A 24,914-nucleotide genomic window follows, 5' to 3' on the forward strand; every position below is an offset into this window, starting at 1 on the left:
GCAGAGGAGATTCTCGAGTCTCTCGGGGGTCCTGGGCAAGGACGACTCTGACTCCCGGCGATGCAGACTCACCTCAGTCATGGCCAGCTGAGCTTCCCACTCGGCTGCTCCGACATTTACTGACGCTAAATAAGACTAAAGTCATATTTTAAAACGAGCAGGCGTTATGTGATTCAAGTGTCTATCTAAGGCTCTCCACGTATTAGCTACTGTCTTCCTCTTTCTTGTTTCCTCTTGATTTTCTTCTGTGACTGACAAACTGAGGTTTGGAGGGTAATACACAGCAGGCGATGAGGGGGATTTCTGTCATGGCGTCCCCGAGCAGTCACCTTCCGTGTGTGTTGACAAGCAGCACGTCTGAACGTCAGAAACTAAAAAAAAGTTCAGGAAAAAAAAAAGAAAAAAAACATTTGAGCAGATTTCTCCTTTAAGAATCGTCCTGCTCGATTCAAGAGATCGTGCTCCTCATCCTCCTTGTTTGTATTCAGTGTCCGCTTGTATCCGAGTATGATAAGTGTGTTACCATGGTTTGATAGCAGGGCTGTTTTTTCTTATCAAATTAAAAGGTGAGAGGAAGCGAGGGTAAACTTATTTTGTCGCTCAGCATCACGGTGCTTGTGATTTTTTTTTCCTTACACCTGTTATCCAGTAGAGCCAGGAGGCATGCCTTCATTCCCCCGTCACTTACACATGTACAAATCCCTTTTGTTGTTAAGCTTGCAAACTGTCAAGGGAACGCCAGAGAAGGGGACATGAAACACCCTGCAATGCTAACACTGGAATAACTATAATCAAGCAGCAGTTTAAGGACGCCTCTCAGCATGTGACACATGAATGCACTTCACGTATGTGAGACCACAAACAGTACGTTCAAATGGACAGCATGCCTCAGACTCGTCCACACATGTGGTACAGATGTGTCATCAACACACAGGAGGAGGGGGTTAAGACCTACACTGCATCTTAACATAAAGTCTATGAGTGAGACTATCAGTGATTGTAAACTAGTCTATGTCAGTCTGTGATTGTTGTCCATGCTTCGACACATTCGTTGTTTTTGGGACAAATACTGTGTGTGAATATTCATCGTTTCTGAACGTAGACTTATGAAGAGTTTATTAAAATGGATCAACTGATGTTTATGGTTTAATGTATTCTTCCTCTGACTCAGCAGAGCATACGCAGGTTTTTAAAAACGCAGGCTCAAATTCACATCCAGTTCCTATCCGTACAGTATCATTAACATCAATAAGATTAATGGTTAGGGCTGCACGTCTATAAAACAATCCGGCTGACCTCTGTTAAAACGAAAGTCTGATCCACTTTTGTTTTTTCCTTTTTTTTTTTTTTTTTCTTTACCTGAAGCATTTTCTATCAACTCAGAGCTACTCTTGTGAGAAATTAATTTCATGGCTGACGATGATGCAGATGAAAAACTGGTTTCCGGACAATTAGAATGATGTTGTTCCTCAAATAAATCTGCCTCTAAGTGACACCCCGATTTGTCCCGCAGAGATGTTTGTGAGTGTTTCACCCAAAGCGAGCATGTTCCCCACAAACAGAAGCTCTCCATCCTAAATAAAAACCACAAATCCTGCACGACATCTTGCATGTGTGCCTCTCGCTGTGCGCCGAGTTATTCCTGATGAGCAGACCCCCCCCCCCCCCGCTTCCACTCTGCCCCTCTGTGTGACCTATGAACAATTATACAGATCTGCCATTATCATATTTCATCTGATTCATGCAAATCTTTGCCTTTTGTGCAGTGCCGTGCCCGCCAGGAATCCAGTATTATTTTATTTTATTCCACTTTGCCAAATGTTTCTTTGGTCTGATAAAGTCTGACAAAATGACTCAGGCCTCTGAATTAAGTATTTTCTACTTTTGCCTGAACAACAGATGAGAGGAGCAGCGTGAGTCACGGGATGAAATACGACTGAATCACACGATAAAGAGTCATGCAGGTTGGACGCTTCAGTCCTCTTTATTTCTAAAATGTAAATATATATTAAATTTAAATCCTCCAAAAAAGGTAAAATGAGGAAATCAACGAGCAAACGGAGACAAACAGAGAATTCATTTATAAATCAACGATTATTTAACAATTCAGGAACGAAAAGTGCAAACTCCTTCTGGATTAGAACCACCCTGATTGAGTCTAGACCCTGGTGGTTGTACCCCCTGATTGAGTCTAGACCCTGGTGGTGGTGATACCCCCTGATGGAGTCTAGACCCTGGTGGTGGTAAAACCCCCATGATGGAGTCTAGACCCTGGTGGTGGTACCCCCCTGATGGAGTCTAGACCCTGATGGTGGTGATGGTACCCCCTGATGGAGTGTAGATCCTGGTGGTGGTGGTGATACCCCATGATGGAGTCTAGACCCTGATGGTGGTGGTGATACCCCATGATGGAGTCTAGACCCTGATGGTGGTAAAACCCCCATGATGGAGTCTAGACCCTGGTGGTGGTACCCCCCTGATGGAGTCTAGACCCTGGTGGTGGTGATGGTACCCCCTGATGGAGTGTAGATCCTGGTGGTGGTGGTGATGGTACCCCCTGATGGAGTCTAGACCCTGGTGGTGATACCCCCCTGATGGAGTCTAGACCCTGGTGGTGATACCCCCCTGATGGAGTCTAGACCCTGGTCGTGACACCCCCCTGATGGAGTCTAGACCCTGGTGGTGATACCCCCTCTGCAGGATGTGATGAGGAGTGGGTTTCTGAGTCTGGATTTGGAGGTGACCGGGGGCGGAGGGAGTGGGAGAGAGGGAGGGGCTAAGTTGAACGCAGAGATAACTCATCAGCACAGAAGCCGTATGAGAACAACAGCGACCTCTCTGCGACCTTGACTGTCAGAGAGGACGGCCAAATTCAAACAGTCCATCCTCCGGCAGTCATCTCAAAGATAAGAATCTCCTCGGCGTTAGCAGAAATGTCACACGTTATCTGCATCCTTTTTTTTAATTGATTTCTTTTCCTCAGCTTTACGTGCAGGCCGGTGTTTCCTCTCGGTCCAGCCTGCATGTGAACGTTGATGGAAGCTGTCAGCGTGACTCCAAGATGTAAATCTGAAAGTCAACAAGCCCCGGGATTACTTCTTTGATTCACGTCTTCTGAGTGCATTTAGTGTCGTCGTTGGACCAACAGGCTCGCCGTCTTTCAATTCCCTTTGTCCTGGGTTTAAACCCATTGGCTTATCATCACAGGTAATACAGATCGCTGCTGGCGTTTGTGATAACAGAAATACTCGACTGTGGAGTTTGGAGTCGCATTCTCTACATCCTTCGATATCCTAAAACTGAAGGGCTGGTTCAAACACACTCTGAAGTCATGTTCATTAGCGTTACATGCTTATTATTATATAAAGAAGTTTATTTGATTCTTTTAACGCCTTTATCTTCGAGACAGGAAGGTGGATAGAGTCAGACGTCGGGGGGAAAGGAGCTGTAAGAGCCGTGCTGCTCGTCATGTTAAATTTATGGTTGCAAGAAATAACTTTAGTTCATTGGCTCTCGGAGTGGGAGGAGCTAGTGGACTTAATTTGAGCCAAGTAGAGAGTGGAGTCTTTTGAGCAATCACAGGCCACCGCCCTCTCCCACTCGCCCCAGATGAATCCTCCTGAGGACATCGAGGGTCGAGAGAAGACACTCCGGGTGGTTTGCATTCAAACATGCAGCTCTCAGTTCATCACGACTTTTCTGCACATGTGAAAGTCTGTATTTTCTAACATGCTACGGACCGCTCTGTGTAGCCTCTCGGTTCTCTCGTGTTCCTGAATTTGCATAAATGACATCATAAGAGTGTCTAAGGCGTCATGGCTCCCCTTGCCGGAGTGTGACAGCTGAGCTGGGAATAAGTGGATTGGCCCCTGTGACTGTTCTCACTGTACTTAAAGAGTTAGCAGTTCCTGAAGCCGCAGAAGCTAGCGAGGTAAAGAGGTGATGTCAACAAGACGCTCGTCCAGGACACAGAGGAGGTTAAATGTCAACTTAACTTTCAGAATAAACTGAGGTCGTTGCATGAATCATTGTAGCTTGATGGACGCACAACCAGAAAAGGTACAGCGCTAACAATGACTGACGTTACTTAAAGTGCTTCTAACTCACTAAATAACTCCTGAAGTGAAACGTTTTCTTTGTGTGAACATCCAATGTGACGTCTGAGACGAATCCCAACGGATCACAGACAACAAGTCGACATTCTCACTTGAGTCGTGCGTGCGGTTGGGGCTGAGAGTGTGAGCTCTTAATTGTGTGTCTTGTTCCACCTCTTGTTGCTGACACTGTTGAAATCCCTGCTCGTGTTCCCCCCGCCTGTGCCGACACACTTCAACAATTCGTGATGCCAGTTGGACGATATCAGCAACCGCAGCATATGCTACTTGCAGTTAGCGCTGATAGGTTGGCGTGAATGGTTTTCCTGAAGCAGGCAGTTCATGTTTAGTGAACATCAGAGAGCACAGCATCAACAGGCTAGCTGCCAATCGCTCACGCTGGCCTATATATGCAGGTGTCAGGCGATGGATGCTGAAGGAAGGTCGGTCCCACTGCAGCAGAAGAGTTTTTGGAGACAACATATTTTATATCCTGCTTGACGGTTAAAAACAAGCATTTGCTACAGAGGCTGCCAATGCAGAATATGCTGCAGCATCCCGTGGCGAAGTATTTTTGAAGGCTTTTCATGCCTTCAGTGGAAACATTCTTAATAAAAACCAATCCATCCATGTATGGTTTTTTGTATATTCGTGCAGCTCGGAGCCTGACCCTGGAGAGGAAGAGCTCAGCTGCCATCAGCAAGTTAATCAAGTATCCTGGTGCAACGCTTCCACTAAAGCACAACAGAGGCAGAAAGGAAGGTAAAGGTGGAGTGCGGAGACAAATTTCCACTTTGCAGTGAGAGTCAGGGGCCAAGTAAGTGTGGTGAACTCCGGGTGATTGGGTGCAAAATGAAGAAAGAAGGAAGGTCCAAACCTCGACTGTATCTGATGACAGGGTATGATTTAGAAAAGTGCCGCTTTTCAAGGGTCCTAACTGCTCATTCTCTGTCGACCATGTGTCCGTTTGATCTGCTTTAAACGTCTCCTTCACCCACCATCTTTAAATAACAAGAGAACATTTGATCAGCTCGTTTCCAAACCAAAACGAGAGACTCATCTTGTGTTCTGCAACTTCAATGACACAATGTTTTGTAATGTGAGCAACTAAACCTAATGTGTAATGAAAAAAGGGGGAAGTCCACCCCCAAGAGGTTTCTCAATAATATTTGCCCCAATCCCCAACCGAAGGCTTTGTTTAAATATAGATTAAAGCGTGTCTCGCGCTTGTGTTGAAGCTGTAGATTTATGAGAATAAAAACACCGATGGGAGACTTCTTTTCATTTAAAGCTTTTTTACAGCGAACAAGGAAGTAGTTTGTCTTTTTCTTTGCATATTTAAAACACTGTAAGGCAGCATGTCTCGTACCGGCGTGTCAGACTGATTGGCGTCGTTGTCCTACCCAGAAAGTGAACCTCGAGTGAAGCTGCCGTGATTGGCCCTCGTCTGTTTTTGTTTTTGTTTTGTTTTTTGCTCACTTTGCATCAGAGTACATTTGCATAAAGTTCAGCCTTTTCTCGACTCTTCTTTACAGCGCTTCTGGGAGCTTTGTTAATCTTTATCGCTCAACTGAAGGCATTGGATTGCGACGCCGGGTCCCATTTACATGAATGGTGGCCGATTGCTGTCCAAGCTTTCCAGTCCAAATGCTCTAAAAGGCCCATAAAACTTTGCAATGCCACCACAATTTGACACTACTCCTGCAACCCACCATGCAATCACTGCTGTTGATGTAGTTTTGTTTGTTTAGTAAAGGAGTGACATTACGCCCCCCCCTTCTGTTTCCCACACATACACACACACACACACACACACACACACACACACACACAAGTGCACAAACAGCAACCTGCATGTCTCCGCCTCGTCTTGTCGTATTGCTCTTGACTTGTTTCGTGCCCTGCCAGGTCTCCGAGTCTTTGCATCAGGAAATGGTGAAGGCCTTGACAAGAACTTGACACCTCGGGGATCAATAGAGGATTGAATCTTCCCTGCACCAAAAGTCAAGTCTCCTCTCGAATCGATGGCTGTCAACGGCTAATCCGAGATGGATCGAGTTATTCGCCTTTTTGTTTTTCGGTTGTTTACTCTGCCGAGCATCCTTTGTCCAAACCACATTTGGCAAATCAGAATATTTATGCTGACAGTTCTTCCAGACTATACACCAAACAACTTTCAACTGTTTCTTCAGCTTTTGTTTTTTTATAAGAATATGCAGCGTAACAGCACATTTGCAACCGTCATTATCCATTAATGTGCGTTTCTTTCTCTTCTTGTTCTTCCTCCTCGTCTTTCTGTTTTGTAGATTACTTTCGACTTCTTCCCTTCCCAAACTATAACTCATAGATGAACGCTCGTCGCTCATCACAACGTCATCCAGTGCGATCGAGGCGGTAGGTAACCTGGCAGAGCGGCGTGTAGGTGAGCGGACCCGGCCTTATTTACATACAGCACAGTATGTGCGTGCTTGTCCCACTTAAATACCAACCCTGACCCCCCCCCCCCACATATATATTTTCCCTCCGCTCGGTTGATGTTGACAACGTGTCACACTTGTTTAGCTGCGGATGAAGCGGAGAGAAATGGAAATCACTTCAGTTTGACCTTTTCTCCCCCAGATTTTCTGAAGCTACTTCACGTGCGAGCCCGCTGCTGAATGAAACATGGGGAAGTTAAGTCCTTCCTGATGAGGAGCCTAACGTCTGTCCCGATGCGTCGGCGCTCTTCTCTTCATGGTGATCAGTTGGGCGGGGGATGTTTTATTGATTTAGAGCGCCGGTGGCTTTAAGCCTTAGCTACCTTTGAATTCATCAGATACACGCTGATGATTTTTGATTTGGATACTTTCATCAGTGTTACACAGGGTATGCAACACTGGTGGCCCATGTATGTAGACTGTAGTCCACCAAGAGGGCGGCCCACGTCCAGGTTTGGACCAAAAAACAGACCTGATATATTCACTGCAAAATCTTAAACCCCAGCCTTAATGATATAAATTAAATGCTGCTTGAGAAGATGTTTCACTGCGGTCTTTTTGTGGTTCTGACAACACAAATCCATCCAAAATAAAAGTCTGCCTGGAGGCAACAGTGGCCTCATGGTTCATGTTCAGAGGCCGAGCAGCTGAAATCAGCCTGTCTTCATAATAAAGTAAAGATCTATTGACAGGTTCACCTGGCAGCCTCCGAATGAGAAGCACGGTCAGGTGTAACCACGACGCCTGGATGTGTTTCAGGTGAGTGAACACGTCCTGTATTACTTCAGGTAAATGTGTCCTGAACAATGACCTCTGCACTCATTTTGCAGGCCTCATCGACCAATCAGGTGCTCTGCTTCGTAACGAATAGAGAAAAACAATCAACAGCGGCACGACACTTTGCCCCACTGTGGATCTTTGGTCCTGTTTGGCCTTTCGCCACTCTAACCATTAGACTGTTACAGAAGTCATTAGCCCGGGTGATGTGAAGAGCAATGATGGAATCCATAATCTCTGTGCCTTTGTCTGACTGCTCGACTTAATGACCAGGCAGGTGTTAATGATGATGGAGACCACGACCAGCTCTGGCCAAACAGCCGCGGGCGCAGACTAATGGGCCGAGGAGCATGCTTTGGGAGAAAAGTAAATGATGTCCCTCACGATCAATACGAATGACTGAAAGCCGATGTTGCTTTGCACCTGTCCTCATCATCATAAAATAGAGCAAACGGATTGATTGTTACCCATAATGCAATGTTGATTTCCACTATCGACTTGAATGAATATGGCATTAACCCAAAAACGCGACGCTGTGGAGGCACTTTGATACAAAGACGAGAATTATGTCGTCATCAAATCTCCACTTTTGGATGATGAAGACACGGCAGGAAGAGGCGCTGCTTGTCGACAGGCAAGGCAGGCAACTGCTCGGGGGCCCGAGCCCACTTAGGGGCCCCTGAGGGCTGACAGCATTTGAAAACCTCCCTGATGGGACCCCATCTGACAGCACTCACTTTCATGACTCTGCTTAGCATGTATTTCTGCAACATCTATTCATAATTTACCATGTTTCTACCTGTAAATAACTCCGACCACACACAGCCCATCTTACCTTGATTAGAGTTACCGTTTGTTTTTTTAGCTGTGTGCACTTTAAGGTGAAGCCAAATAATTTCTTTGTTGAATTGTATAATGACAATATAGGTATTGTATTCTATGACTGATCAAAGTGTCAGCGTTGGTGCGACCTGGGAGGATAACTTGTGGCGTGATGATCTCCACTGATGCAAACCAAACTTTGTATTTCAGACTGCAGCCGTTCAAACAGCTCGGCTCAGGAACAAGTTAAGAGCAAGTCATAAAAAAAACAGCTGCAGGCGTCACTATCCCCAGATACATATATCTTTACTCTTTCCATCTAATAATTGCCACTGCAGCTCTTTCCCCATTATGTGTTTCTGACGTGTGTTTCTACACTTTAGCACCCTCAGTAGAGCACGCGTGTCTCTCAATCACTGCCAGGCGTTCCCTCCTTCAGGCTCATATACAAATAATGTGTCCACAGGGTGCTGTGAGGAACATCCTCTCTGCATTTCAACTGCAAGTCATCCACTAAAGTTTCAGCAAAATAGAGAAAAGAGCACGTGTCCCCACACCCTCCATTTATTTTAGTTCAAGTGCAAAGAATGTTTTAAAGTTTAGTCGTGATTCTTTCACGCCACCAGCTGAAACACGTCAGTCTCATGATGTTGATCTTCGTTCTCCGCGTGCTGCTGGAGCTTTAGGACCTTTTCATTCGCCGTGCTTCTGGTTTGTTTCTTCAGAGTGGCTCCCCAACATTTTATTTCGTCCTTTCTGAACACGCTTGAAGTAAAGCTTTTCTTTCTTGAAATACTTTTTGCATGTTGCCCAACTTATATTCAACTGACTACTTAGTTGTTTTAGTAATTTGTATTTGCATTGTGTGACGGCTGGTGGGCGTGGCCAGGGGCCGGCTATGTCAGACCGGCCGTTGATGTCTTATTTTCTCTCTCTCTCTCTCTCTCTCTCTCATCATCTCGGGCATTCATCCTCGCACTGTTCTTAAGTTGTTTTGTTGTTTGTTAACCTGTTGGGGTGCAAGCATACGTCTCTGTGTTTTGTTAGCTTGATGTTAGCTCATGTTCAGGAATGGAGAACCTGTAGTTCAGTATGATGCTAACATCTCGCTCACAGTCGGGTTAGACTGCAGCCTACATATATTTCCAGTATGTTGTCGGCAGTATGAAGTGTGCACGTGTGAAGTCATGGTGAACTGATGCGTGAATGAAAAGTGGAAACGTTCATATAATTCAGAGGGAGCGGGAAGGTGGCGGTTGATGATGTCACGTGACTGATGAGCGATTACTGCACATCACAAACCTGATATGACTTCCTGTTTGTTCCACCTCTTCTTCATTGGAGCTATGCTATAAGTTTCATTACATGTAGCTTTAAAACAAAGTCATCACAGCATCCTCCTCACGCTCTGCCTGCTTGTGTAAACATCTCTCATTAACCAAAGTATTGCAAAGATTGACTTCTCTTTTCAACTTTGCACTGCAGGTCCCGGCCTTCATGTTCACCAAAATTATTTCAATCCATCATGTCTGGACGGGCTGTCATGGCAATCCATGAAATTGTTGTTCACATATATCACCGCGTAAACAAAAATGTCAAGCTCGTGCTGCAGCTGGAGAGAAAGCCAGGGGATCAGTGAAGTCAGAGCGAAGTCAGTGTCCTCCCAATTACATCAAATGTCACATGTGTTCAGTTTTGTTCCTGTCATGGAGTCCAGTGCTTTCTCTGCGTTCTTTTTGAATGCAAACACATTGAAGAGAAAGGACATTCCTCAACATGTCTGTGTGCTTACAGTCACAGCATGTGGGCCCTCTGAGGTGCAGGATAATACTGTGAAAAGCTCGGCTTAGAAATGACCTTAAAATGGTTTGATTTCATAGTTGTTTTGCAGCCAGCAAAAAAAAAAAGAAAAAAAAAGTATTGACTGGAAGCGCAGGATCACAGAAGGATTTATTTTCTAGCTTTGAAGAAAATGTGCTTTACACTGAAGTTTGTCATTAAAACAACCTTTTCTGTGTTCTACTTCTCTTTACGTGAACAAAGAAATGGAGGTCTTTGTAATCACCGTCATCACCACTTGTCGCGGGGATTTTCTCTTGTAGACGACTAGAAAGAAACAACAAAACCCGGGGTAACAATACCATTACTTCTAGATCTTCCAACATGCCGACTTGATCTCCAGAATCTGGGGTTAGCCCACACAGAGGCAGATAAAAGCATCTCTGACTCACCTCAAAGGAACACGCTCCCCCCAAGTGTTTTCTGCACAAAGTTAGAGGAAAGAAAAACAAATGTAAAGTAAAGCTTTTCTGTCTGGCAGAGGATGCTACGTGCACTCGCAGAGGGACTCTATGCTAATGCACACTAACATGAGCGCTCACATTGTGGGGCTGCTGCGACTGCTGACACCACCGACCAGATGAAGCGCCGAACACGTCATAGTAATTAGCTGCTGTCCATGTGACGTGCTCATTAATGTGCACGATATGCTCCCTTTTCAGTTGTGGTGAGGTAAACATCAACAAATTCTGGAGGTGTTGAGAGGTTAGCTCATTAACTCAACCGCAAGTGACAGCAGATATGACTGCAGAGAGACCGTTTCATGCTTTCAAGAATGAAAGGTGAAAAAGGGGCAATGTTGGTTTTTTTTATTTCCATTGGAGCGTTTTCACCTAACCTGCAGGTGAACACTATTAAACTACCCCCCCCCCCCCAATAATCATGTACAGAGAGCAGGAGGTGTGTTGTGTCAGTATGTGCATGTGAAACAAAAGGAGCAAACGTGACACATGTCAGACTTGTAACACGTGATAATTAATAGCACAACCTCAGTAAACTATAGAAGAGAAAACACGATGTGTTTGATTCTATCTACATCTGACAGCCAATTAATTTCACATCGTCTAAAAAAAGGAAGGGGGGGGGGGGGGGGGGGGCAATCCATGCAGGTAATTGCTGATGTTAATCACAGTCATATTGGAGAGATGGAGGCACCCTTTCCTTTGCTTCAAGCTATGGAGGCCAGTGGTCAGCTGCCCTGTAACCACCAAGAGCTTCACTCACTAATTACTGCAGTCCAGCTGCCGACACTCTCCGCAGCACTCTCCCAGCTTCTCCATCCCAGCACTCCCTTTCTGGCCTCGTCTGTATTCACGCCGAGTGCTCATGCAGTTAGGGGAGGCCATTATGTTTTCTTGAGATTGTGTGACCGCCAGATTGTGCTTACACACTTATGGTTGTCGTCTTTTGATTTCAGTCCAGAAGGAGGGAAGGACCAGGTGGTGCTGCATTTGACCCATCTTTATTTGGGTTTACCCAAGACATCTGGCTCTGCTTTATGTCTACATATATACAAGGGATGTGCATTAACAGTAATCTAATTACTCGATTACACACTCAGTCTCTGTGATGGTGATTTTTATTCTAGCTACAAAAACTCCATTAGCCGAAGCTAAAGCTAAAGCTTTCTCCTAATGGCTGAATATCTGATCAGAAAAAAAGAGAAGGGCCTGCACACGTCTTGACTGAAATGATATTCTCAAGTTCAATCAGATTATTATTATTATTATTATTATTATTATTATTATTATTACCGATGAGCTGAAACAAACAGAATCATTTATCTTGCACTATAAACCCCTCTATTTCAGCCCTGCTCAGACCCGTTTCTGTGTCTGTAGCTTTAAATATGTAAATGAGCTGTGTCTGACCACGCCCCCTCTCTGGAAGGGCTCGGGTGTACTCGCTGCTTTCTGGCTCCATGTCCTATTGTTTACGGTGAGAAGGCAGACTCAGAGGGCAGAACAAACACCTAGCTGTGGGAGTGTCACCCACCTGGGGGAGGGGCTACTGCCCTTTGTGATGTCATGAAGGGAACATCTCCAAACGGCCTGTTTGAGCACACATTTTCTGAAAAGTGGAGCAGGCAGAAGACGGAGAGGATGGACTTTTCTCATCAGTGGGAGGTTTGGAGACAGACTAGAGTTAGAGGAACATGATGAACAGGATTTTTCTTAAACTTTAAAGTTTCATTATTATTATTATTTACAGTTTCATTTACATGAAGTCCATTTCCAGTTTTAGTCAACAGAAACATCAGGACCGGGCTCAAGATGAAATACTGCTGATGGAAGGAGAAGGGACAAACTGGCAGGAGTCCATCGCAGCTTTTAAGAGGAGGCCAGCGTAACACAATTTTTCCTTGTTCCAGTTTCTCTCTCCTCGTATCCTTTGAAGCCCTCGATCAAATTCTCCTCTCTGTATTGTCATGTTTCAGAGCAACAGTATCGATTCCTCTTTTGTTTCCAGTTTTTAACTTTCCTTTATAGTAAACCATCTCTCAGCTGGAACCCAATATTCCTGTTCTGTTTTCTTTCTCCCCACTGCTCTTTGAAAAAGCGCTTTCATTTACAAAGCCAACTTTTGTGTTTACAAATCTTTAAGCATACCCTGCGTCTTTAGCAACTTTCAGGTGTGGAGTGAGTCTCCTCTCCCACTGTGGAGGAAAACTATCTTCTTTGTTGGAGATGAATCCACCAATGATCCCTGTAGATTTTTAAACTTCCTGTTTGGATTGTAAACACCCAGAGCTTCGGTACATTTTGAAGTGAAAGATGAAAATCAGCCCCTCAGCATGATTGTCAGGTTGGGTTTTGTTTTGGGAGCTTCAGCTGTGAGGACAATAACAAAGTGTTTGGGAAATAGTGTTGTGTTTCTTGAATGTTGCTCCAAAAAAAAAAAAAAAATGCAATTTAACACCAACCAACACAAAAACAATACCAACATATTCCCCGTCATCTAAAATGTTTCACTCCGGTACTTTTTGAAGAAAAACAAAACGAGCATAAGTCTGCTGTTGAGTTACAGCAGACGTCCGTGTCCCAACATCCTCAGCGCAATCTATAGGATCCTCTCCCTGCAGGCGCTCGGAGAGCTCACTTAAAGACATCAATACTCGGGGAAATGAGACACAGAGCAATGACTTTAGAGACTGAGAAGTGAGACGGCTGACTGCGATGCCCTTACATCTTACTTAAGGTGTGGCTGCTCGATGCAGGAGAGTTCATTGAGCGAACCGCTTCCTCTCTTGTTAAAACATCAAACTGAGGGCGTCGAGGCAAAAAGGCAGCGATGGGGAATGAGTCCGACAGGTGATCTAGTGCTGCTAAATGAAGTGAGGCTTTTCTTTAAGTTGCGATCACTGCTAAAGTTCCAATTAGACGGCCTGCAGGCTGCTGGTTCACTTCATGTTGAAGTGTCTGTTTTAAAAACCGATAGCGGGACGTCGGTAATTTGTGAGTGCGCCCCGTGTACAGAGGCTTCGAGAGCGGGCGGCGCGGGTGTTAATCCGACCTGTGGCTCCTCTCCCCACTCTCATTGTTTTCTCAATCGGTTCAATGTCCCGTCTCGAAAAGAAAAAAAAGAAAAAGGCCTAAAAAGTTCCTGTGCAAAATGGCAGAGGGTTATGAAAATTCAAAGAATCTCATTGGACATATTTCCCTGCAAGATCTCAGGGGGACGTGGAGTCGGTTTGCTTCCTGTTGGACAGGAAAACATCGAATGTTAGCTTGTGCTAGCATGTGTTATTAGCCATTGTCAGGCTACCCTTGGTATGTATATTTTATAACACGTGCATTATCAAAAGTAGAACAGGATTGTTTTGACTTCCGTTTCAGTAAACTGTTTAAAACTGCACCCTATTGGCTCAATCTTCACACAAAATAAAATTTAAAAAAAAACCTTGAGAGTCTGTCAACATCTTTAATGGATCCTCGAAAATTGCACTTCAATTAAGTCAAAATGGCATTATAATGTTTTTCTCCTCCTCTGCCGTTAGCCGAAGACATTGAGGAGCACACCAGGAGAAGCATTAATCCTCACCCTGGAATCCAGATAATTTCCCCGCCTCTCTCCTGGAACATTGCACTGTCAATCAAATGTCAGCCACTTGGTCCTCGCTGTCAAACCTCCACTCACTGCCTCGGCAACACAAAACGACAAATGTAGCGGGAATACAAATCAGCTGGCATTAAAAAGACAGAAGAGGGACTTGGAGATAGCTGAGCGAGTCAGTGATGAAAGTACCGAGGATTAGTCATGACAGATGGCCTACCATGCTTCAGTTTCCCGATGCTAACTAAAATTGATGCAGTTTGAAATCGCTGGGATGCAAAAGTTGAGCCTGGATCTGATGAATAGATGTTAAATTACCTGAGATGAGTGATGCAGTGAAAACCCTTGCGATGTGTCTCGGTGGGCGTTTCTTAAAAGTTACAGCGAGGAATGCATCACCTCCACGTCGGCTGCTTCTCTCTCTCCCATGATTGATTACGCTGCCACACTGCTCCAATGTTGTCACAACGTGCCTCCTCTCCGTTATCAGCCCAGCTCAAATTTATGCATAGCTCGCTATCTCCACGTTCACGTCTGACCAAACAGGCAAGAGGCTTCTGCTGCACTCTGTCAGTGGCGTGGAAAGACCCCGGAGCAGCAGCTCGAACATCTGAGAGGAAACAACAGCAGGCTTCAACATAAATATCAGCGTGTCAGATCGATGAGATCGACGATCACTTCTCTTGCTCCTGAGTTACAGCTGCAAAACAGCTATCAATAGCTCCAAGTTCCTCTGAACAACACTCACTTTCATGCTTTAAATCTGATTTGGCACCTCTGTTATCAGGCGACCACGAAGCAAGCGATAAACAGAAGAACCCAAAGTAAAATATTTGCCTTTCTTGCTGTAGATAACAGATTCTTTTTATTTTTTTTAAGGATGCAAGCCAGGACAATTCTGAGCTTAGTTTTTGTTGACATCCTTTTTCCCACACTATCTCTTCCTTGTTTAATTCCGTAATCTTCTTTATCTGCTGCTGGTGGGGAAGTGTAACCTCTTATGCAGCATCCCTGTTGACTTCTTTACCATCTAATGCATCCTGTCACGCTCTACCACCTCCTCACCCCACGGCACCGTGCTCCCGACTGTCACTCCTCCGGAAGAGCCTTCTATGTGGAAACTTAGGCGTCACAGCCGGCGCCGGGCCCCTCGGTGGGACCCGTGTAGGAAAGTGATGATGATGAGTCGAGTGAAAAAGACTCTTAAATCGACGCGCAGCTTCACATGAGCAGGTGCAGCAGGTGGCATCAAACAGGTTTATTTTTGGGGCCTTTGTTTGAGAGATAAGAGATAGCAGATGAAGAGAATGCGGGAAAGGAGTTAAGCCAGGGCGGATTCGAACCCAGGTTGCTCACATTGAGGACCACAGCCTCCATGCATGGGACACGCGCTCTAACCGCTGAGCCACCAGCGCTTCCATCAAACAGTTTACTTTTGGGCCTCACCGTATGCTCTGAGGTTTTAGATGTTTGAAACCCGTTAAAGGTTCAGATGGCGCACGCAGCCATACCTAATCCGGCTTTGATCTGTCAACAAAAGCTCAACTATAGAAGTTGCTATGGAGTATTCTTTCCAGCAGTGCAGACAAAGAAAATCCACTTTAAAAAAAAAAGTTGTTTTCTTTTTCCGACAGGATTACAACAGCAGACAGGCCTGTGTGTATTGTGCAGCTGCCTTTCTGTGCCAGGCCTTCATTAAACCTATCGCAGAGAAAAATGTGAGATCTCCGTCTTCATTGAATGAACAAAGGCGCGTGTGCCAATCCAGCGACAGAAAAACAAGTTTGCGTCATGCATCAAGGAACAACAGGGACACTTAAGCGAAATGCTGGAGGAAATGTAAAACAAGTATTTTGTCAGACGGAGGCCGGCCAAGCTTGGTATGCGGTCTTTGATCATTCAGTGCACCACCCATTTAGAAACCACGGTGAGTATTGATTGGCTCACCTGCTCTTGAAAGAGGTACTTAAAGCGGATCTAATTAAAACAAAATTTAACTCGAGCTGGATGAGAGAAGGTTCAAACTTTACATAGTCAATCCAAAAGATTCTCTCAGCCTCTCCTTATTCATTTTACAGGCTGATTGTGAAAATGACAGAACACCACAGTCTTTAAAGCTGGACCTGTGATTGGGTGGGTGGGATTTAAATCAAAGTATGCACATTAGCATCCCGGCTAACATTAGCTCCCTCTTCCTGGGTGTCATCAGCATTTTAGATCCGACATTTTAGTTCTTGGGGTAACTTGTTGGGGTGAAATGTCTCCGCTGGCTCCGCCTCCTTTTCTTTGTCATTCTATTCTGGCACCCCTCACTTTGTGCCGGTCCTGAAATGTCTCTACTCTTTACGACACAACAGTGCAGACTGGGCTGCTTATGTCGGTAAATAAAGTCTCACATGGTTATAAGATTGGGGGGGGGGGTTACATTTAGAAAGAGGTGTGTCTTTGAGAGGCGCCGCTGGCCCCCACAATGTACAGCAGCTACAGTCCAGTCCAAGCAGGGCGGCTCCTCTCTGACTCTGTCCACGTTCCTAGATCTCTCTGATGAAGGCAGGAAAAGCCCCCCAAAATAAACCCTCAAAATTACAGAAATTCTTTGAGACCTGGATCGAGGCTTTTCGTCACCATGGCGAGCTTGATCACACAGGAAATGAAAGAATCAAACTAATATTACCCTGTGTTAGGTAGAGGTTGTTTCTGGATTAAATGACCAATGGTGAACTCGTAAAAACAGACTGTGGATCATTTAAAATGTATTCAATAAAATAAGACAATACACATGGCTGACAAACCGCAGTGCTGACCAAGTATTCATCTACACAGTGCTGCTTCTGTTTTGCTAGAAGGTTCAGCCTACAAATTCGTTTCCATCTGGTTAGACTTCCAGCAGGCTAGAGAGAAGACATTAGCTTGGCTCGTAAATGTCAGACGTACAGTATACATTTCTTCAGAGTCATATTTCCTGTTCAGCTCACAACAGACTCTTGGCTCCACTCCTCAGAGAACTCTGCTGCTGTGAGGTCTGTTACACGTCTGTATTACAGCTTCACCAACCTGAAAGAAGAATAACTCTCCATCCACAAAATAATCAAGATGAATGAATTCATGAAAATACGTACCGACACCCTGGCAGGAACAGAACTACAGAATAATAAAAGGTAGTGGTCTGTAATTGTGGGCCTGGCTGATTAAAAAGGAAGCAGAGACATGATGCAATGTTGGGAGGAGATGGAGGATGTGTTTATGTGTGGATAACAGAAGCAGAAGGTCGGAGTACGGGTAATGATGGGAGAAATAGAGAGAAGTGTGATGGCCTGCAGCGACATGTCATCTTTGAGCTCAGCATGTCGTTGCACAGAAAAAAAAAATCTGACAATTGTTAATTCTGCTAAGCAATTATCGAGTAAAGATGCTTGATGCTTGCTCGATGCAGCAAGAGTGCTGAGTGTGAAGGAAGGAAAGAAACCCAAGAGTCAAAGCTGTGAGCTCCAAGTGAGATACAAATTTAAGTCATTGTTCATTTCTAAGATGTTTTTTAAATTCTTGTCCATCCTCTCCGTCTTCTGCCTGCTCCACTTTTCAGAAAATGTGTGCTCAAACAGGCCGTTTGGAGATGCTCCCTTCATGACATCACAAAGGGCAGTAGCCCCTCCCCCAGGTGGGTGACACTCCCACAGCTAGGTGTTTGTTCTGCCCTCTGAGTCTGCCTTCTCACCGTAAACAATAGGACATGGAGCCAGAAAGCAGCGAGTACACTCAAGCCCTTCCAGAGAGAGGGCGTGGCCAGACACCACTCATTTACATATTTAAAGCTACAGACACAGAAACAGCCTGTTCTGAGCAGGGCTGAAAAAAAAACCCCACCAAACACCTAAACAAACACTCTTCTTTTTAAAAGCTGACTTGTCGGTTCTTGACTTGTGTCTGCAGGATGAGCAGCGAGCGATGCATCAGAGAAAGTGACTTTAACGTTCATCCCACATGTTAACTTTATAATTAACACCTCCAAACCTACTGTGACATATTGAGCGCTGTGTCAGCGGCAGCAGTATGCAGAGGCATGGGGTGGCTGCAGATGTTGTGAGCATACTTACCGACAGAATTAATTGTCGTGGAACTTTTTTAGCCTTTTGCTGCAGCTCGTCATGAGGCCACGCCAACGACAGACACGCCAGCGTCAGAAAAACTGCCTCAGAGAACCATCAGTGTCTGATTTCTTTTAGATCTGGGATGTAGACCAACAGTTACACATCAGTTAGCAAACATGCTTTATTAAAGCATGTCCGAGATGGCAGCTTACCGCCCACATGAGGTTTGAAATGTGATTTTCTTTTGAAGGTGAAAGATTCATTTTGTGCTCCACAGTCAGCCTTTCACAAGTCTTCAAAGACTCACAAGCGGCCTGGAAAGCTACAGTTGGCATCCATCTTTCTTTTTTACTGCCGTCACAACAGCAGCAACTGCAGGCTAGTAACGGCAACGTCTGCTTCCATTTCGTCACCCTCCCCAGAGCTATCAGGTTTTTACTAGATCCCCCATAAACCTCGGGCAACATTTCCACCCTCTCCTAGATTGGTTGTATTTGCAATTAAATCTAAACAACCTGCTCATGCCTTTAATACGAAAAATAGAGTATCAGTGTAGTTACAACTTATTGCATTTTTAAAAAAAAGGGATAAAAAGAAAGATAATTAATGAGAGATTCTGCAATAATTGGCTGCATCATGCTCCACTGCTCTCTGCTGCGCTGTGCCATGCCCTCCCTTATAACTCTGCCAGTACAATCTGGGACTGCTGAATGGGCACAGTAGTTGGCAAGGAACTGCAAGCTGCTCTTATCACGTCAAGCACAATGACAGGGATTGGTGCAGCAGAACAGCTTTAATGATTCTGGATTGCCCCCCCCCCAAGCTGCTATCGCCCCGTCCAACCCTTGTAAAACCGTGTTGAAGCCGAGGGCAACGAGTGCTGTGTGCAAAACAGTGATGCAAGATTTATGAAATAAGTCAACAAAAATTCAACAACGTCAAGAGGGAATCTGTTTATCTTCAGAGTTAGCAGGTGACGGTATACACCTGTGCATCAGGGTCTTGTGTTTCTGAGACTCCACCTGTCATTGCCTGGTCTGAGAAAAGCTTTTGATTGGCTTGGAGTAGAATCACGCGTGACGATTGCTACCTTAAAGCCAAAAAAAATAAAAACGTGGCACAGATAGACCTTAGTCAGAAGCTTTATAAAAGCTGCACAATTTAAAGGCAGTGTGTAAATTCCACCACCAGGGGGCTCTCAATCAAATCAATGACAAGCGATGACGTCGAGGCTGCTAAACGAACTCTGAGCGAAACCGACCTGAGGAAGGGAAAGTGTTTACAGACCAGCTGATGTATCCGAGTATCATTTATGTCCTTCTGGTGGATGGAAAGTTAGGACAGGAAGTTGTCTGAGAGTTTGTTTGTGGACCTCTATCTACAGGGAGCCTGAAGGGACAAAATAGCATGTGATTAATTAACTAGCTAATGCTAACAGCCCTAAAAATGTTGTTAGCTGCATCCGTCGCTGACAGGAACACAAAGCCGTGTTATTTGTCTCATCGTCTCTGTCAGTCGGCAGGTTTCACAAAGTGGAGAGTGAACCGAACAGTGCGTTCTGCTGGCCTAGTTAGAAGACGCCACCCACGGATTCACCAGCTATCAGTGCACCTGCGGGTGAGTTTGTACAGAGCTACCATCTTAAGAGAGAATCTGACACAGTGCAGGGACGCCAGGAGCTCTTTCAATCATGTCACAGTCCAAATCGCCCCTCTCTCTCCCTCGCTGTCAAAATATGTCAAAATAAACAGCATGAACAGGAAGAGGAAGGCACACGTTGTCAGATTATCTTTGTGTACCATATCTTGGTTCTTACATCCGTTCCTCTAAATGAACGACGTTGTTATTTTTAGAACAGCTGAGTTCATGCGAGCAGGTAGAGTCGTCGTGCTCCACTTAACCTGCGTGTGTTTATACCTCACAGACTTTTCAAAGCAAACACGTCCATATCACAACCTACCACAAGTGATGCATGAACCCCCCCCCCCCCCCCCCCCCCCCCCCCCCCGCCTCCCTCAGGAACCCAGTTCTTCATGCTAATAGAGACACAAAAGATGAACTCACCATACTGGAACAGAGGCAAAGAACATGCCTGCTTCCTGCCAGGAGAGCAGAGTCGGTGCCTACGCCGATTCACTCTGAAACACAAAGAAAGACAAGACTTCTGTTACGGACACGCAGTAATGACTTCTGTTATTCTCCAAGACAGACACATCGGAAACATTTGGGTATGTCAGCGTTCAGGAAGCTTTTGTCATCCACTTATTGTCCTGCATGTCACACTGGATAAGAGCAAGCTGGTGAGACGGCTGGAACACAGATGTTATATAACTCCGACTCATACTTCCAGCGGACCCAGAACAATATCAGCACGCCGCGACGTCACATGAGCCCAATGCAGGACAGGATCTGGGTTCATTATTGGTTTACGAGGAGATATCATCCTGTGGGAGACTTTCAGGGTTTTTTTAATAAAAAATGTGATCAACCACATCTGAACAGGTCACTGTGTCATCCAGCTTTGCTCCACGTGTGCAAACAGGAGACTATTTAGAGTTCTCTTTAGTTAAAATACATTTAATAACCAAGCGGTTAGTCGTCCAAGCAGCTGATTTATCTGATTTGCCTCCACAATATTTGCATCAGACCCCAGAATCAAATCCTGAGCTTAAATAAATATCTGGATTTATTCCACCGTTGGGCTTCATTGTTGACGTTTTGGATCAATTCTGTGTGACGTCAAACCATCAGCTGAACTTTTAAAGGAGGCAGGTGTGGAAGATGTTCTCGGTGCACACGTCAGGTGTTTCTACAAACAGCATACCAATCACTTGTTGGCGTTTCTCTTGAACTGCTCTGCCGGTTGTTTCCCCACAGGAGAGCTGCTGTCAGCCTGCAGCACCTTGAACACTGAGACACAGGCGCCACTGCAGGAAGCATTCAAAACTCCCGTCTGTCATCGGATTCAACGCTACAAGACTTCAAGCTCATTGTGAGTCGTTTTCTCTTTTGTTCAGAAAAAAAAAAGCTTTTTCAAGCTAACGACGATGCAGCTTTTGTTTTCTGAGCCCGATTTCATAGTAAAGCTCTTCAATTGCACATCTGTTGTTTTTTTTTCGTGAGATTTGTGTTTGAAGTGAAGAGAGAAAATAACAAGTGGAGGAAAAAAGCTCAAACTGCCAGTCAACAGAGTGGCTGCCTCTCTGACAGCAGGGTTTTGAAGTAAAAAGATCACTGGCTTGCTCTCCCCTGAAAGGTACGAGGCAGCAGAAATCAGGACGACATGCAAAGTCACAAACAAGACTGGATCCAATCACTGTATGATTGGATCCAGTCTTCTTCACTTTAAATGTAGCTGCTTTGTTGACTGTGAATGTTCCTGTGCTGTTATGATGTCTATGTGGAGAAAAGCACAACTGTCCATCTCTGTAGAACAATAAAGATTTTGTCTATTCTGTTTCTGCACATTATTCAGAAGAAACACAAGATATTTTGCTGGCTCGTCTTGACAAAGCGAGGAGGATAAAACCGTCTGGGAGGGGGATTTGGGTGGAGTCAGGGTGAGGACACGAGGGGGGGGGGGGTAAGAAAAAGAAACGAGAGGGATGAGACATCGCTGGGATGAAATCTCCAGTTTGCCAAGGTCAGCAGATTCCTTGCCATGAAATGAAATGCTGCCAAGCTTAAAACAAACACACACACACACACACACACACGCAGGGAGAAAGCTACACACACACACACAAACACCTACACATAACAACCCACTGTCCGTATTAGCTCTTCCCTGAGGACAACATGCTGAGAACTGAGAAACTGCCACCGGGCTCACACTTGGCTAAATATGTTGTGCAGCTATCGGCACACAAACCCACGCTCTCGCTCCAGCTGACTCCTCCGTGTCGTTCGCGTCTCTGGTCGTGTTTACCTCTCCCTCGTTTTGTCACCGACACACTGAGACCCTTCACTTGTGCCACAGCTCTCTGGCTCTCTTGACCTCCCCTTTACACTCTCCCGTCTTGTTGCAAGTTAGCGCAGGTGATGACTTATCTGTCGGGGTCACAGGCTTGCTGTGGGTGAAAAATCACTGCAGGGTCGTTTATTTCTCCCGCAGCAGCAGACAGAACCACCGTCACTAACTTAGAAAAGCTTTCGGCCATTTGGCTCTTTTTCTAAATGTCTCACTCACATAAAAAAAAAAGAGTTGAAAACAAATGATTGGTCAGATAAAAATAATCTGCTGTGCATATTATGTACACGTATATATTCAGTGTACAGAGATGTGATTTATGATGAACTCAGTGTTCTGCTTCACTGGCGTTTTTCCACTCCTGGCATGCACACGCGCCGCCATAACTCAGCTCAGATCACACCTTGCGCTGCACGTCAGAGAACATTATCCCATCCCTCCCACTTGCACCTGCTATTTATTTTAGTGTGCATCACTTCTTGCCTTACTGATCGAACGCTATATGATTCTGCATGTCGTGACTGAAGAATATTAGCTCTACCTTGGACGTAGTGCATCCCAGCAAACAAAACATAACACCCACAGAAAGGAGCCAGCAGCTCTCAGTCAGGCGGCTGCAGAGCGGGAGGGATGCGTGTTTGTGCAATCTGACCGAACCGTGAAAGAGTCTGTTACTTTTCAGCTTCATTTAGCAGAAACTGGGTTTTATTGTGATTTTTCCTCGAGTCCAGAAGACTCCACAAACCCTCACTGAGCAGTGTGGAGAGGAACAGAAGATGAAGCATGACAGGAGCATTCATGTGAAAGATGTTTCTACAACTCCTCTTCATCATGTTTTCAAGTTATTTGACCTTCATTAGAAAGGAGAGCTGAGGAGAGAGTTTGGGACTGCTCCTTTAAAAATCAAAGATCTCAAAAACAGGAGAGTCCAAAGTGTGGTGCGGGGGGCCAATTACGGCCCTTGAGGGGATTTTTTTTTTATTATCGAAGAATCAGAAGATTTCGTCCCGAGGCGTCATTCAGACGACAGATTCTGTTATTTTTCTTGTTCATTAGCGAGAGCTGAACGACATTCATAAAATACTAAATGTGACTATTTTCAACATTTCTTGTTCACAATGAAAACGGACCTTTGCATGATTTTTTTTGCAAACAAACAGACTCTTGTTTAACCATTTCATAAAATATTTATGATTAAAAGCTGTGGTCCAGGAGCGACTCTAACACGACAGAGCCTCTGGTGTGCAGACTGAAGGTCAGCCTCTTAAAGATCCAGAATCCAGATAGTTTCATGTCAGAGCCCTGCAGTGTTTGAATCACTGTTACTGTTCCCCAACTCGTACAGTGAAGACACATCAAATCCTTCTCTTTCTTGGCGTGCGTTTCGACTCTCATTTCGATGCACCTTCTTTAACTGTCGAGACTTTTTCACGCTGCACTATCTTCCTCCTGCTTTATTTGTGGAGGACAACACAGGGCTGTGACAGGATGCACTCCTCCTGCACAGAGGCATTTTCAACTGCATCCTTTTATTATCGCCGTAAACACAGGGAACCTTCCCACATTGTGTGTGCTGCAGTCATACCCCGAAAGGAAAGCCCTAAACGGCGCTCTAAATGTTATTTACTGTTTCAATATAATCCATGAAGTCCGTGAAAGACTCATCCTCTAGTCCTCTTATAAAACTGCAATGAGAGACAAAAACAATGTTCTTGTTTGGCTGCTTGTTGAACTAGTTATTACGCTTAAAACATTCATGCTTATTCATAATGAAGGAGTCTGTGCAGGCTGGGAGAATACAGGAAACATGTCCACATCACAGGAGGATTTTCCCACCATAAACAGAGTGCCTTTTGTAATCCTTTCAGGAGCATCCCTTCACCATGGAACAGCTCTGTCACAGTGTGTCATTAATCTGTGCACGCCAGATAAAAAAAAGATTTATACTTCTAGTAAACTATAGACTCCTACATTTATATGTCCTGTCTGCTGATTGCATTCGTCGTCATAATTACCAGGAGTTCCCTGAAGGAAACAGGCGCTGCATTATTGATGGGCCTGAGAGCTGACGGGCTCAGGAAGGAGGGAACGTCTGCGCCTCACCTTGAAACAGAAACAAGAACTGGAAAAGATTTGAAACCGGAGGAGAAGAACAGAACTCGGCTGGAGTTAGTGTCGCGTTCAGTCATGCCGAACATTTGGAGCTGGGATAAAGTCGTAACAACCGTGGAGAGACTTTAAGTACCCAGTTTGACCCATTCTCAGTTGAAGACATTCGAAATTAACTAACTCGCGAACGTGGTGGTTAAAAAACTGCAGAGATGAGAATGTAAATGTAAAATCTACTTTATTTATGCAGCCCTTTACAACAATGAACAAAAGTGCTTTACAAAAAGCCGGAGAAAAAATAAAATCCAATAAAAAAGTTGAATAAAAGTAATAAAATACAGCAAAGTGAAATAAGATAAAAGTGTCACCATGCTACTGGGTATTAAAAGGCCATACGAAATAAATAGGTTTTTAGACTGGATTTAAAAAAAGGCTTTGCTCAGAAATGAGGCACATTTCAGCTGGAAGCCGATTCTGGAGCCTGGGAGCAGAAACAGAGAACGCTTGGTCACATGAGAGACAAGATGCAGCTCCAAACACGCTGAAAACAACTTTTTGGCATTGGATGGAGTCATGTCAAAGAGAAGGTCGATGGAAAACTATAAGAAGTATGAGAAAAATGAGAACAAGCTTCGGCAAATAAACGAGTGATTAGTGAAACAAATACATCGTCATATTCCACAGA

At 44.8% G+C, this 24,914-nt stretch overlaps 1 protein-coding gene across 5 annotated transcripts in view; it reads right to left on the reverse strand.

Moving 5' to 3' along the window:
- Positions 1–24,914, reverse strand: part of lingo2 (leucine rich repeat and Ig domain containing 2) — a 196,190-nt gene that overhangs the window by 136,666 nt on the left and 34,610 nt on the right. For all 5 annotated transcript variants that reach the window (XR_013779836.1, XM_079352036.1, XM_079352035.1 and 2 more), the window contains exon 2: positions 20,215–20,288. The gene's annotated coding sequence lies outside the window, so the exon portion shown is untranslated. The remainder of the gene's footprint in view (positions 1–20,214; positions 20,289–24,914) is intronic.

Source organism: Symphodus melops (assembly GCF_947650265.1).
Source record: "Symphodus melops genome assembly, chromosome: 9".
NCBI lineage: Eukaryota > Metazoa > Chordata > Actinopteri > Labriformes > Labridae > Symphodus > Symphodus melops.